Source organism: Topomyia yanbarensis, chromosome 2, assembly GCF_030247195.1.
Source record: "Topomyia yanbarensis strain Yona2022 chromosome 2, ASM3024719v1, whole genome shotgun sequence".
Lineage (NCBI taxonomy): Eukaryota > Metazoa > Arthropoda > Insecta > Diptera > Culicidae > Topomyia > Topomyia yanbarensis.
Genome location: NC_080671.1, coordinates 342,328,729 through 342,344,918, shown reverse-complemented (window position 1 = coordinate 342,344,918; position 16,190 = coordinate 342,328,729). Strand labels below are relative to the sequence as shown.

General features: G+C 37.5%; 2 protein-coding genes across 11 annotated transcripts in view; both read left to right on the top strand.

The window, feature by feature from the left end:
- Window positions 1–16,190, top strand: part of LOC131684094 (protein tincar) — a 487,885-nt gene that overhangs the window by 157,667 nt on the left and 314,028 nt on the right. The window lies entirely within an intron of this gene.
- Window positions 1,345–16,190, top strand: part of LOC131684099 (probable serine/threonine-protein kinase mps1) — a 52,620-nt gene continuing 37,774 nt past the window's right edge. Inside the window, exons 1-2 of one of the 9 annotated variants that reach the window (XM_058966669.1) lie at window positions 1,345–1,608; window positions 2,722–2,988. The gene's annotated coding sequence lies outside the window, so the exon portion shown is untranslated. The other 8 variants (XM_058966666.1, XM_058966663.1, XM_058966662.1 and 5 more) reach the window with 8 other exon arrangements.

The window sequence follows — 16,190 nt, the reverse complement described above, 5'->3', positions numbered from 1 at the left end:
TGGAAAACTGACTCAGACATCACTTCGCTAAAAGTTTAATAACTTCTTTTGACACATCCGGATTCACTAGCAGTCTTCGACAAAGTTGTAGACAATTAAATTATTTTTCTTATTTTCACTTACAGTGCTAATACGATGCGAACAGTGTCACCTAGCGGCGAAAACATGAGCTAGTGGCTTTTCTCCATGTAAATTGTCGAAAAATCTCATACAAACTTCAGATACGTTGGTCCGGTAGCTAGACTTGTCCGATTTGCTTCAAATTTGGAACAGGTGCTCCTGGCGGGACTAGACATCGACTCAGGGGTGGGCCGATAGAGGTCATTTTTTCCTGTCACTCTAGGGTACATGATAAGGATCAATATTCGGAAACAGGTACATGAATCGAAAACGGTTGAAAACTACTGGTCTTAATCTTTATCTTTCGTAGAAGCAATTTCAATTGTTTTCGGCGCTGAGATTATAGTAAATTAAGAGAAATCATTAAAACAAAAGTGTGTTTTCAAATCACATTAGCCCTATTAAAAAATAATATGGAAATCTCAGTTATAAGTTAGCTATTAGAAAATTTTTATTGGTCTAGAATTTAGATAAGTTATATTTTGATATAATCTGTACGTTACCAGATCGAGCAGGGTAAACGATTGATAATTACTGATTTTGTTTTGTTTGGTTTAACATTTTCGTGTTGTGTGACCTCCTTTTTCGTATGAAAAACTAATTATAAAAACTTTTATGTCACGAGAAAAAGACTTGAAAGCTGTACTTAGCTCAAAAACTATTTGCTCGATCGCGTTTGTTGAATATTGTATGATAACAACTTAATTGAAGGCAATTTGAGACACATAAAATCACGTTTGGATGCCGTTGGTAGTCGCACCATGCTTCCACCAAACTCGTTTCATTGGTACTAGTACCCATACCATTCTCATCGTGTGTAGCAGTGATTTTTGATCAATTCATCTGATTTGCAAACTATACTTAACAAAAATAACCAACAAATATTAAAAGAAACTAGAACGCTTGTTTAAACAGTCAAACATGATATATGACATCTTTAACCAAATTTTATAAACTTTTAAACGTCATCCCTTTACCGCGCAAGGCCGCCAGTATCGATTTTCGGACCAGTTTTCGCACAGTTACCCGCCATCTTGGCCACCATCGTACATGTACGGCAGCGAGCACCAGCCCCATGTGTCGAACGAAACCAGTTCTTGGATGGACCCGTCCGTGAATTTGTTTGCGTCGTCGTCGTCGTCGTTGTTGTTGTAGGTTGTAGTTAGGTTAGCAGCACTGCACTGTGGCACAGTGGTCTGAACGGAAAATGAAGCGAAGCCACACAGATAGCGCTGCCAGCCAGCACAAACACAGCGACAGCAGACAGTGCTGGTCGAACGAACCCGATGCTGTTGTAGTACAGTTTTGACGTCTATCCGCATACACTTTTGTACATGGACAATTTCTAGATTCGGTATTTTCTAGTGGATACTTTGGTTGGATTATTACCGATTTAAAAGGATACTTGCGATCGATTTTTACTTGATGGAGTTTATAGCAAGATTTTAATGGCGGATTAGTTGAAAAGCAGTGCAAAAGTGAAAAAAAGTACCAAAGTTGAACGGTGTTCCTGTTCATCGATTTTCTGGCTATGAATAATTTCCCTGTCACTATAATGGTGAAGTGTTCTCTTCTATCGGAAACTGAGCGAAAAGTACGTTGAATTGGAGGTTTTCAAACAATTATCTGCAAGAATTGGAAATGTCGCTTCGAATCGATGTATTTTATTGATAATACATTCCGAAATTCAGTAATTTCAAGCAATTTTCCAATGTTAGTGCGGTATCTTTGATCTCCCCTCTGTCGCCGAAGTCTGCTTGTATATGTCTGTGGTGTCTGCTTTCGAATGGCAGCTGCAGTCGCGTTCGGTGTGCTCCTCGGGTAAAGTCAAACTTGAAATATGTGATACAAGGTGCAAGGAACCTTATTTAAAGTGAAAAATCTTGTGCTAGAACAGCGACCTCTCGCTCGCAAACGTCAAGTGGAACAGAATAGTCAGCTTAATTGGTGCTGCTTCGGCTCGAAATTTTGTCCGTCCACGGTGCCTGGTTGATTGCGAAAAAAGGCTGCCATTTTCAACGCCATTTCAATATGGTCGGAAGCATCCATTAATCATGTGCCGTTGGGAATTGAAAATCACTTCGATGCGATTCAATCGTACCTAGAGTGATCCGCGCTAGTGCATCCCGGATGCCGGCTGGTGCAAAATTCGAGCGGTAGCGGCAGTCAAGTGTGTTTATAGACGAACGAAAATTGAAGACCTTTTCTTACTGTTCGCGCATGGTGGAAAGTGAATGGATTCGACCAGCTTCACTGGATAGAAAGTTTTTTTTTTGCGAACATGTGAACATGTTTTAAATGTTGCGAAATTTTGTTTTCTTTAGGTTCTGAAAAATATTTTTGGTAGATAAATTACTCAACAATTTTTAACATATTTTTTCACTGCTAGGTGAATTGATAGCCACGAATGATAAACAGCCGCATAGCAAAGGGTGATATATTGCGCGAATAGTATGCTCTTTACTTGAACTCAGTTCCGATAAAAATACTAACAGAAACGCTTCACCATTATAAATCAACAAACTTACAGTTCAAAATTTGTCATCCTGGTGAATTGAACAGTAACAAATAAAATAAGAAATTCATCTATTGTGGAAAAAGGAAGATCAATCACAGGAAAACCGCAACGTAAGAACATAAACTGTCTGTTACCAATAAAAAATTGCCTTAGCTGTCAGCGACAGACATGCAGGCAGGCAGGCGTATATGACTGTGACAAGTGTGACAAGTGAAATCCTTCCGCAGTTGGCAGTTGTCAAACCGGAAAATAGTAAGAAAGAGTGAAACATACGATCAGTATAACAGCGATGGACTGATGAAAATCTAATCAGACAATGAACTTTCATCGGCTGCAAGTGTGCTAAAAAGGTATGGATTGTTGACTGATAAGAATATTCTTCCATTGGCATTCGAAACGGAACACGGTCTTCTGAATTCACAGGACGAACGGTCATAAAAAAGGCAACGACCCGCATGGAAGCAGGTTATAAATCTTGATCATCCCCCGGTTGCTTCTTGCAGTACTCGGAGTACCCGGGGAGAAACATTAAAACTTTCAACTTTTAAGGGTGGCTGTTGTTATACTCATGTTTTTATTACCCCCGTACGGATGGAACTTTCCGTTCGGTTAGGAATCGATACGGCTGTGGCCGTTTCCTGGTGCCAAGCGGACATATTACACTCCGAGCTGCCATTTATACTTTCACCAGTTGTGTTTGTGCGAGATTATGGCAAGTATTTGTACCATCTTCTGGCAATGTTCCGTAAAAACGATGAAACACGGTGCCGAGAAGAGGAAATTCGGAACGTTTTTTCATGTGTGCGCTATCAGTACGTGACGCCTGAAACTGTTATACGGAGCAGCAAAAGTGTTGCCTACCCAACTACATTATTTCTGCGTTCATTTTGCTGGATAACATTTTGTTGTTAATACTTGAAAATTTGATTCAATTCTTTTAATATCGAATTTTATTATTTCGGTTTGTCGAATAATTCAATTGTTTAGATCTGTGATATAAAAGCAAGTGTCAAATTAGATACACATGCAAGTGTCAATTTAGGTCAAACGTCACTGTAAACTAGAATGCGAGCGAATGTGGAATGAGTAAAGTAAACAAACGAAAATAAATCATAGAGGTGCTCTGCTTTAGATTTAGATGTCTGGATTAGATTGTTCACATTTAAATCAAGAATAAGACATTTTAAAAATATTTTCAAGGATAAATATAAATCCAACTAGATCCACGAATAGTAGGAATGACCGTTTCTCGCTTTAGCAACTAACTAATTCCAATAAGAATATTCTTATAACCTCCATGATAGGTTATTAATATATTTGGCAACTATGGTGACTAGTCGCAATGAAACGAACTGGTAGGGTAGCAATAATATATTTTAGTTTCTCTGAAATTATTCATCAGGAATGATGTTTTCAATTAAGTTTCTAAGGGTTGTTTTAGGATTTACAGCTGGTAGTATATAGTTGTTGACAATCTTTAGATATATCAGAACCTCCTTATTATTCGTTCCAGCTTTTTACATCACGTAATGGCGTTTATTCGTTTTATTCGTAATATTCAATTCAGACACTATTTTTATTTACACCAATTTGACAGCAATCGCAGTGAAAGAGCTTGGTCGTTTGTTGGACCAACAACCCAACACATCGGATAAATAGAGAACGAATCAAGCAGATGGCCAAAATTATTATACAGCATTTCATAGCATGCTCGCCAGCGACAAGTTTGGAATACGTAAATAGCAATTATTTCTCGACAAACATATGATTACGGCCTAAAAGCCAACTGTCAAAATCCACTTTGAATGGAAATTCCGGACAAACCATTACACGCCAATCACAGATGCTGGTATTAAATGAAAGAGAAAACTTTTCTCTTTCATAAACTGTTTTGAACTATGTTCGACTAGTAATAGTTTGTCTGGAATTTCCATTCAAAGTGGATTTTGACAGTTGGTTTTTAGGCCGTAATCATATGTTTGTCGAGATTTTGACAAATACCAAAAATGTAAGCGGGAATCGTGCTGTGTTCAGTGTTGTCATAATCATAATCAAAAAATTAAAAATCAATGATCACCGTCGAAAAAAATCATCGATGATAATCGTTTTCATTATTACCACCTGACATCACAAACCTTATAACTTGATATACAGAGAGCGATGTTGATCTAGTATTCTCGTTTTCAATTTTATGTGCCCGTTGTCACCCATAACTGTTCACGCAACGGTAACCAAAATAAAATCATCACGTGATTGCTACACATTTGAGTAGAAGAAATTTTATTGAAAAATCGTGAACAATTTTTCTCACCGTTGGATGATCTGTCTATGGCTAAACGCTCTCATCGTATTTTGTAGGCTCTATTAGTAGAAGACACAGCTAATGACATTTTCGTTTTTGACAATGCACTACACTGGTGTAGTCGGTGTTACACTCACTCAAACTCCCTAAAGCAGAGAAACCGTGTGAAGTTTCCGGGTTTCTAGTGTTTTGGCGGCTTCGGCGATCACGATGTAAGCCCTGTTGGTCAACTAAAATCCTAACACTCAAACATGTTTAATAGTATAGGGACATGTACTATTTGTACTAACGTTAAATTAATATTTTGGTTCGCTGCATACGAGAATATTTTCCCCCTAAACAAATGTGTTGGGCTCTAATTAACTTCCCGCATCTCCCGTTATATTCAGCTCTAGTTGTTCAATCGCAGCTACTGCAAAATGGCAAACGAAACTGATATAGTAGTTTATGCGCATAATAAAATCATCAATATCATACATCATTGATAATTGGAGAGATTGATTTTCTCTTTAGATGATTTTATGAGTGCGTGTGAAAGAAAAACTTATCACGATGATGAGATCGAAGAAGGCGTAATGGATTTCACATTTTCATTGTATTGCTAAACTCATCCGTGATTTTGCTGATAATAAATATCGAGTAAGAGAATCAGTAGTAATTTTATGCGTTACCGATTTTTGATTTTTTGATAATTTCCCAACACTGGCTGTGTTAGTCTAGCGCGTTTACTCAATGAATGACCAACACTCGTAACGGAACCTTGCTGTCATTGCGGTATCTGGATTGTCCGAATATGTACTTTTAATATGTTATAAACTGGATTATGTATTTCACCATTATGGCAATGCAAAAGCCAGTAGCGTAGCCAGGGAGAGTTTTGGAGGTAACCCCCTCCCCCAACCAAAATTAGTTGGATTGAAAAAAAAAAACAAATTAATTGATGTTGAATTATTTAAAAAAATATTGCGCAACCATAATTTTGGAAGTATAGTGTCTGATTACTACATTAACCCTTTCATGCCCAACTTTTTTCTAGTGCATGTAGGGTTTCAAAACTATTTTTACCTTACAATGCTCAATACAATTTTCCTAGAATATTTACAATAGTCCAATTGCGTGGAAAACGTTCCCAAAAACAATCTAAGTTGATAAGTTTTATCAGTTTTCAATAATATTGCAACATAACGAAGATATATGAAAAATTTATTTTCTGTCGCCAATGTAAACTGTCCTTGGCAGCACTGCTCCATCGGAATCCAATGAGACTAATTGCAATAACTTCAGTTCTAGAGCTGATCCTTGTAACTATTAATACTCAAATGAAAGGCAATAGTCACATTTATTAGCCTTACTTGTTTTTGTGAGCAAATCTTGCCTCAATCACAAGTTATAGCTATTTAAAAAGGTTGTTGTCCACAAACAACATGGGCATGAATGGGTTAAGAACCTATAGCTTTGGCATCATGGGGACTTTTGGCAAATTATGGGCATTGGATCTTACATCTCTTAGCCGAGGTTCCATAGTTGTCAAATTATCATTAGCTACTTGGCAGTTTGGTAAAATATCAATTTTAAACAAATGTTTCTGGTCTTTTGACTTTTTAGCTGTTTAGTTTCAATTCAAAACTAATTTGAACTGTCTCAGCTTATGGAAATGGACCATCCCAATAAACCATTCCATGAATATTTTAACGAAAACAGCTCCAAGCAAGTTAATAAATACATACAGGGTATAGGCAATTTAAAAAAAAACAAGATGGTGGCTTCCGACTATCACAAAACTATCATTAATACTGGTGTTATCTGAGAGGTTGTAGTCAGTAGGCGATGAAAACAGATGATTGGCACCAATTTTGAATCCAGAATGGCTTCCGATTATAACAAAACCGAGGGGCAAGCACTAGCAGGTTTGAGTGCGTCGTATTGAAAATACCAAACATATTTTGAATATAATTAAAGTATATAATGAAAATATTTAAAAATACTTCTGTTGTACTTAATGAGGTACTTAATGTAATTAACGTAGATGTGTGAGTACTTAAAGTATTTAAAGTACATAATGACGGTAATTAAAATATTTTGCGTATTTAAAATACGAAGTTGCTGTACTTAAAATCTTTTCTGTAATTAGAGTAAAATGAATTTGACGCGTACTTTTTAAATATTTGCGATATTTAATGTATTTTATGGTACTTAAAGTAACTAATTAAGTACTACTTGTGGCACTGCGTCGTATTGAAGATTTAGATTTTTACAGACGACAGATTTTTGGCATTTCGATTGAAATTTTCCAGATTTTCACAGATTTTTGCATATACTGTGATTTTTCACAGAATTTTTGGAAATTTACGCAGATTTTCACATATTTATTTAAAATTCATCACAAATGGCAAAAAGATTTATTTTCCGAAACACCGATTTCAGTGTGGCATCCCTGGTCAGTAGATGATGAAAATTGATGATTGGCGCCATTTTGAAAGAGTTGATTTTTTTACGTTTCGGATTCTCCTCTTCAGTAATTAGCACCGGACTTTGGGACAGTTAGACGATAAATCTAAATTAGCACCAAAATTAGCACTAGTTAGATGCTAAATCCGAAAAGTCATACGTCTTGCGTGATGCTTAGTCAACTGGCTGGTTTCGAGTGATATCTCGGGTACCTAAGTACATGTTTTGGGTGCCGGGAGTTTGAACCTCGAACTAAAAGACAAGTTCAAATTCAGTATTCTCATCAGCAAACTTCTGTTCTTGGCTATTTGAGACATCACTCGGAACATGCCAGTTGCTTAAATACCATGTAAGACGAATGATTTATTTTGATTTATCGTCTAACTAGTGCCAATTTTTATGACAGCTTACATTTATCGTCTAACTGGCACAAAACCCTGGTGCTAGTTACCAATGAGGAGAATCCGAAATGCTAAAATTCCAACCTTTATGTAGGTAAGTTATTGTGAATTCGGGCACAAAAACATTTAATACAATCAAATATTTACGTTTTGATTTTTTTTTGCACAGCCATCACTCCAAAACTGTGAAAACCATCATCAATATGGATATCATTCGAAAGATGGTGGTCAGCAGGTATTGAAAATTCCAAGATACCCGAAGCCTCCATTTTGGATTTTTAAACGGTCTCAAGCACCAATATCCGTTATCCACTGACCAGTCCTTTTCAAATCGTACCCATATTGAGGATGATTCCCACAGTTGTAATCGGAAGCCGCCATTTTGGATTTCAAACTAGCATCAATCGCCAATTTCCGACATCCACTGACTACCCTAATAAACAGAAATTAGACACGAACTTTATTCCATACGGTGAAACCATCGTTTGTCTGATACCCTGAACATGTCGGGTTCTTAAGTAATACGATGTTTCTTATGGTAGCCTCTTTCAAAAGAAATTGAAATATTGATGATGGTTTTCGCTATTTGTATAGATACCGGAAGCCACTCTCTGAGTTTTAATAATGACTTCAATCAACAATTTCTATCATCAACTGACCAGCACCATTTAGATGGCACCCATATTGATGATTTGAAAATTTTCATTGGATTGAAAAATGGCTTCAACCATCAATTTCCGGCATCTGCCGCCTACCCTTTTTCTATTGATACCCATATAATTTATTTCACTGTTTTTTTATTACCATAAGTCACCATCTAGGATTTCAAAATAACCAAAATTATCCATTTTCGTCATCTTCTGCCCAATCCCTTTCAAATACATCCATATTACCGTTATCTTGATTGAAACCCTAATAATGGCTATCATCCTATCACCATGGACCTTAGAAGAATTCGACTGTTTATCCGAATCCCATTGGCTGGATGTTGTTAGCTCGAATCAAAACTCGGCCACTGTAAACAGAGTTCAGTCTGTAGCGTGAAACTGGTGCTTAGCCGGCGAAATTTTTAAAGTACAAGCTGGAGTGTTGCCAGAAACTTTTTATTTCCCAGATCATGTTCTAGGAAACTTCCGGTAATCATCCGGTAACCTCTGTTTAAGGTGTACCAGTACGATGCGGCTTAGCAGCATAACCGAGGCCTACGAACCGAAGCGGTGCAAAGTCGCCGAGGGTCTGCCAGGCGACGTGGCCTTCGGAAGCAAGCAAAACTGTGATCTACTCGTTTGCCCGGCTTATTCAAACATTGGGGATATCCCTAGTTTAAGTAAAAAGCAATGTGCCGTAGTCACATTGGGCGGTGGAATTTAATTAATAAAACTGGCAACGCTGGCAAAAAGTAAACACAAATGAACACTCCATATGAACCTACATTTTCGAATGGCATTTCGACGAGTTTTGATTCGAGCCCTATTATTTTATCCCCGCTAGAGCCCATCGGATTTTGTCTGTCTGACATGAAAATCGGTCCAATGTCAGACGGTCAAAATCCGCTCAAAAAGCTGACAAAATCGGAGGCCGACACAATTGGAGGTTGATAAATACAATGGTACGAAATAATGTTGTTTACTTAAATAATAGTCTAATTTCTTTGCATTTGTCTATATCAGAATATTTTTGAAATATTCTACTTTTAAAATAGTTGAATGGTTAATTTTTTTTTTTAATTTCAACATCCTCCTCCTCTCCTCGCTTGCCTATGCGGATCTTGGTACCAACAGCGGGAACTTTGTCTATAGACCTTTCTCGTCCGACCTAACCCCTTTTTTTCTTATTTTTATTCAAAAGACTACACATTTTTAAGAATATTGCCATTGAAATGAGACTATTTGGAGCTATCGTGATTTTTTAATGATTTTTTTAAATTTGAAAAATGCAAGAATGTTGAGTATTTTTTTCACCTTTGCAAGAATGGTGGGACTCAAAATGTGTGTTTAGGCAACACTGTTTTGTATATTTTTGTTTGAATTCCTGGCAACGCGGCAAATGAAGTGGTGAGTCGCGGTACAAAGTTCATTGGTTATGTAAACAAACTAAAGTGAACCTCTCGGTGGAGAACATTGCATGATAATGTTTAACCTCACTTTTTTGACAGTTCAGAGAGATTGTTTACATGGTCTTGGAATTTTTGTTGATTCGATCATAGTATGAGAAACTTGGTTTGGTTCGCTGCCAAATGTTAACACTTTCCAAACAAGGTCGCTCAGCTGTATTTTTTTATTTGATGTCGGCATCATACATTGTTCCGTTAAATTTAACATTTTTACTTTTCTTGTACATGATTCATTGTAGAAGTAAGTAGTTTTCTAGCCAAACATTTGAAAAAGGCCCACTGCCATTATTATTATCTATTAAAATCCTGGGACAAAACCTGTGGATATGTTTTTTTTTCTTTTTTTCTGTTCATTTGATCTCTTGTCTTGTTCCCTTTGGCTGCATTTGACAGCTTCCCCTGGCTGCAATTGACATTAGGTATTTTACGTATCCATACGTCACGTCCCAGTTAAAAACTATCTATCTGGCCATGTGCATAAACATAACGTAACAATGGATTATGAAGAATTTAGATAATGATTTAATAACAAATTATAAAAGGGCCCAGCTGATATAAAAGTCCTAACTAGCAACACGCTTATTATAAAATGATTATAAAGGATTATTGTAACTGATTCCAAAAGGATTATAAAGGCAGTGAAATACGTACTCAACGAATTAAGGGGAGTGTCTCATGTAAGCAATATGCGCAATCAAACTAAATAAAACAGTATTAAATTTTTAAGTAGAATTATAATGAATTCGACCAAAACTTCTTTTGCCTTTTTCTCAAGGTTTACGTTTGGCAGTTGGACCCTTTTCAAATGTTTCAAATGTTTGGGTAGAATTTAGATTATTTTATCGTTGTTGCGATCAATTTCATTTGGTTTGTTTTGTTCACAATGTTAGTCGCAGAGCATTTTGGTAATCTATGGCAATTGAAGACCTTTACATCCCATACTAGGTCCGCGCCTGTTGCAGCTGTTTCGCCCCGTCCGGCACCGAGTCAACCGATGGTCCAGCCTGCGCCGCACTCGTCTATCGCTATGCCAGTGGCAGGGACTTGGATTAAAGGCTAAAAGGTCAGCTACGGCTGGTGGTGTTGCTGCAATCGGTTTGCCTTCGGCCACGTTGGACATTCGACTAACGGGAATGTTCAGCGATTCCGATTCGAAGGAAGCAGCGCCAGTAGCAGACTGCTTCGGTTCAGCAATACGCTCCGGTATCGGACGAAGCTAACACTCCGGCAGGACGAAGGTTTCAATGAGGGGCTCAGGCATAAGTAGCAGAGTCCTTGCACTTACTGCTTGTCGAGTGAACAATTCCAACGAAACCACTGCCACTCTCGCCAAGCTTGATCACCGTCATAAGTGCGACGTCAGCGGTATAGTGCCAGGAATAGTCGAGAAGAGTGCCAGGACTGACTTGCCGAGAGCTACAAGATTAAATAGCAGAGCGTTTTTAAAGTGACCGTAGTATAACGTAGAGGCTTTAGGCAGATGATTTATTCAGCAGAATAAGATAGCAAAATTACCCAAAACAAGAGCTGGCTGCCGAAGTGAATCCACACACATCATCACCTACAGAGGCAAGCAATATTGGAACGCAGCGAAATTCCTCACAATGAATTGATCTCGTTAGATGAAATTCCAGGAAGTACAATTTTCATAGCATAATTTAATCTACCGAAATTGTAGTCCTCAGTCGAGGGAGAGAGACTGATAGAGTAGCAGCAGCTAGGAATTTTCTTTCGAAAGCTAGCAGCGGTTTCGCGTATCCTGCGCTAAGTAGAGAGCGTTAAGACAGATCTCCGAAGCATGTCAAGTGCTATCAGATGAGAAAAAACCTCGCATCTATGACCAGTACGACAAGGACGGTCTGCTGACCAACGGTTCCGTCCGGTACCACCATAACACACGGCACCGGCGACACATATATTCATAACATACTAATTACTTATCCTTCCGAAAAAGTAAATAAATTGACTATGAAATTTATCATTCGCTGCCTAGTTATTTCGTGCCAAATTGAACAAGACAGCAGATAGCTTTATTGCGGTGCCAAAATGATGGCAACTCGGGATATAATATAAATTTACATATAATTTCTCCTCCCTGATATTCTAACAGAATGTATAATGCTCTGCATTATTATCACTCCAATCAAATCCTTCTTACTCCTTATCGTCAGTGCCGAGCGCTATTTTGCATTTGCCGGCTAAATCAACGACAATGCGATAATCGACGAAAATTTTGCTGTAATGGAACTTGAACACGAATAATAAATAATTGTTCCATTCGAAAGCGATAACCTTGTTGTCCTCATGTTTGCAGCTATCATACGCTGGTAGGCATTCTGACCAATGGAAACGTTCTTCGATATGGGCATTGAACGATCAAAATCATTTCAACAACTTATCATCGACCGAATTCGTTACCTATAAAGTTCAGGTAAACTTCACCACCTAAAATGAATAATCAATCGGATCATCTTGTTAGGAATTAACCCACGAGCAAACAAACAAATGTGTACAAATCCTTATCCATCATCCAGAAAGCAATCGTTTTATAGCCCAATGCTTGATCTTGCGATTCAGCATATGCCACCGGGTTTTACATCCAGCGCCGATTGGTCAATGTATGAACCAGGTTACCATTGTTCCAATCCTCATCCCTCTTGAGTTGATATTCTTTCAAAGACCATCGAAAGTATTCAAGTAATGTAAATTTTAAAAGTCCGTGTAAATAAGTCTTAGGTAAACAAGCACACCGAAACTGTCAGAAAAGTGAGGTTATACATTTTCATACAATGCTCTATATTTTTGACAGGTATATGAATGAATCATTTCAGCATCAGTGATGCCAGGTCTATTTAAACAATAGCCTGTAGTAAAAATATAAAAGTCTGCAGAAATCTTCAATAAATGCGACGTAGAAATGTAGTATGTATATAATTTAAATGATCAAAAATGTTGAATACTGGTGTATACATTGGCTGGCATAGGCTTTGTTCTGCTAAATATTTGTAATCTGCAAAAGATCTGCAGTGAAAATGCAAAGTCTGCAGATTTACTAATATATATATATGCAGATCTGGCATCCTTTTAGTATTCCCCACAGGAAATTCATCCAAATGGTGTAAAAATATGGGGAAACAAGGCAAGATAGGTATTCAGAATATGGGGTTAAATGAGCAGCTTGCACTATTTTTGATTTTTTCAATAGTTAGAGGTACCAAATCATCGCGGCAATAGGCAGTAACGAATTGGGGATAAAAAAGGAAGCATCCTATCATATAAAAATTTTTGACGAGAAAGGTCTATTGTTCGAATTTCTTCAAACGATTTGGAATAAAATTCTTGAATATTCTTAAAATGTTAGTACTTCCACCTATGTATAAAAAAATTAAATGATTTTTTCATAAAGCGACCTTCGGTTCAGTTCACATAACGACCATCCGAAAATCCGGAAAATTCTCTGGTAGATGCTTTTTAGTGTTTCTTGAATGAGTTCGTACTTATGAGCTATACATGTTTTTTGGCTACATAATATCCTTCCGAAATATCTGGAACATCCGTAGAACTGGCTAATTCATGAACCTAGTCCTAGAGTTACTTGTGATCTTTCGGAAGATCCGAACTTGGCTCTGGAATTCTGTAGTTTTCTCGAAAGTTTTTTTTTTCAAAGTTATTGTTGCAAATCAATCGTATTTGTGACCGGACCAAAGACCCTATCTGTGAACTACCCCCAATTCTACGCCGGAGCATTCGAAAAGTCATTGGTCACAAGTATGAATTTATGCGAATGATTTACCTTTATGTGTTTGCGAAAATATCTCAGAGCTTTAGCACAAGCTGCACGGATGTTCCAGATGATCCGGAAAGTCATTATGTGACCAATAGGGTCCATTTCCCAGTCATAACTACGAGTTTATGCCAATTCGACAAATATTTTCGATAAAACTTCAGAATTCTAGGACTACATTCATGAACGGATGCTCCGAAGAAAAACAATTCGCTGGTTACATTAATACTCTTACAGATTGGAAAGTACTCTACACACAGAAAAAAAGATTTCTTGACAAACATATGATTACGGCCTTAAAGCCAACTGTCAAAATCCACTTTGAATGGAAATTCCGGACAAACCGTTACGCGCCAATCAGAGATGTTTATAGTAACCAAAAGAAAAATATTTTTTCTTTCATAAACTGTTGTGAACTGTGTTCGGCTAGTAACGGTTTGTCCGGAATTTCCATTCAAAGTGGATTTTGACAGTTGGCTTTTAGGCCGTAATCATATGTTTGGCGAGATTTGTAGGTTTAATAAAAATATGGATTAAATTGAACAAATAAAATTATTGGTCTAGCCGAACACAGTTCACAACAGTTTATGAAAGAAAAAATATTTTTCTTTTGGTTACTATAAACATCTCTGATTGGCGCGTAACGGTTTGTCCGGAATTTCCATTCAAAGTGGATTTTGACAGTTGGCTTTTAGGCCGTAATCATATGTTTGTCGAGATTTGTAGGTTTAATAAAAATATGGATTAAATTGAACAAATAAAATTATTGGTCGGGAGACAAATTTATTTATTGAATTTAATAAAATTTATTTATTTCAATAAAAAAATTATTGCTCCATTTTTTAATAAATATTTGATTGAAATTAAAACAAAGTTACTGAAATTAAAAATGTTTTTATTGAAAGCTTGGTTTTAATATGCTTAATTTTTCTGCGCTTATAAATTTGTGGCACAGAGAAACAGACGTAACAGCTTGAAAAAAATTCGAAAAAAACCATTACACACGGTATACTAGCGGCATCTGTAGAACACATTGTATGATTCTGACAACCATGGCAAATAAAGCTTCTTCGCCGAAGTTCTGAAAACAATTCCCAACCCGCTTGTCAAATGAAAGGTGGGAGCAATTTTGCAGTTGTTCAATTTGAAAAGCGCAATAGAAAATCACCACACGCACTTGTGACCGGAGATATGAGGCTTTGAAAATCCGGAACATTACCGGTATTCATCAATTCTCAGCCCTAATTCAGAAGCCGCTGAAAAAGTACAAAGGATTATACCCTGCGGAAAACTCCAGCGATCAAGATGCAATCAAATGTATTCACCGCACGTACTTGTGACCGGAGATATGGGGCTTTGAAGATCCGGAACATTACCGGTATTCACCAAATCTGAGGCCTTATTCAGAAGCCACTGAAAAAGTTCAAAGAATTACAAATTGAACAAATTTGATTGCATCTTGATCGCTAGAGCTTTCCGCAACTTTAAGGGTATAACTTTTTGTACTTTTTCAGCGGCTTCTGAATTAGGCCTCAGATTTGATGAATGCCGGTAATGTTCCGGATCTTCAAAGCCCCATATCTCCGATCACAACTGGGTGCGGTTAAAAAATTTGATTGCATCTTGATCGCTAAAGTTTTTCGCAGCTTTAAAGATATAATTCTTTGTACTTTTACTGCGGCTTCTTAATTCGACCTCAGATTTGATGAAAACCGGTAATGTTCCAGATCTTCAAAGCCCCATATCTCTGGTCACAGGTGTGTGCGGTAAATAAATTTGATTGCATCTTGATCGCTAGAACTTTCCAAAACGTTAAGGGTATAATTCATTGAACTTTTTCAGCGGCTTCTGTATTAGACCTCAGATTTGATGAATACCGGTAATGTTTCAGATCTTCAAAGCCCCATATTTTCGGTGACAGGTGCGTGCGGTGCACAAATTTGATGCATTTTGATCGCTAGAATTTTCCATAACTTTAAGGGTATAATTATTTGTACTTTTAGAACGGCTTCCGAATTAGGCCTCATATTTGACGAAAACCGGTAACATTCCGGATCTTTAAAGCCCCATATCTACGGTCACAGTTGCGTGCGGTGAACAAATTTGATTGCATTTTATGACCTAAGAAATTTCGCAACTTTTGGTGTGTATATTGTGATACTTTTCCAGCGGCTTCCAATTAATTGCCCTTTTGGTTGGATTTCTTCCACTGTGCGTCGCTCTTCCAGGATTCCGCAGAAACGGAAACGCTTTGTTTTATTTGCCTGGCTGGTCATCCCAAATGAACATCGTACACAATGTTCGCTCTGGTTCGGTTAAACCCACACTTCGTGTACGAGCTCAAATACGCTATTTCGTACAAAACACCTGCACATATTCGTACACGGTGTGAATACCCATAGGTTCGTGGCACCAGTTTTCTCTTTCTCACTCTCATCATCACTAGCGTTTACTCCTTTTAACCTTGTACGAATCGTTCTCGTGTACCCGATGTACGTACACGG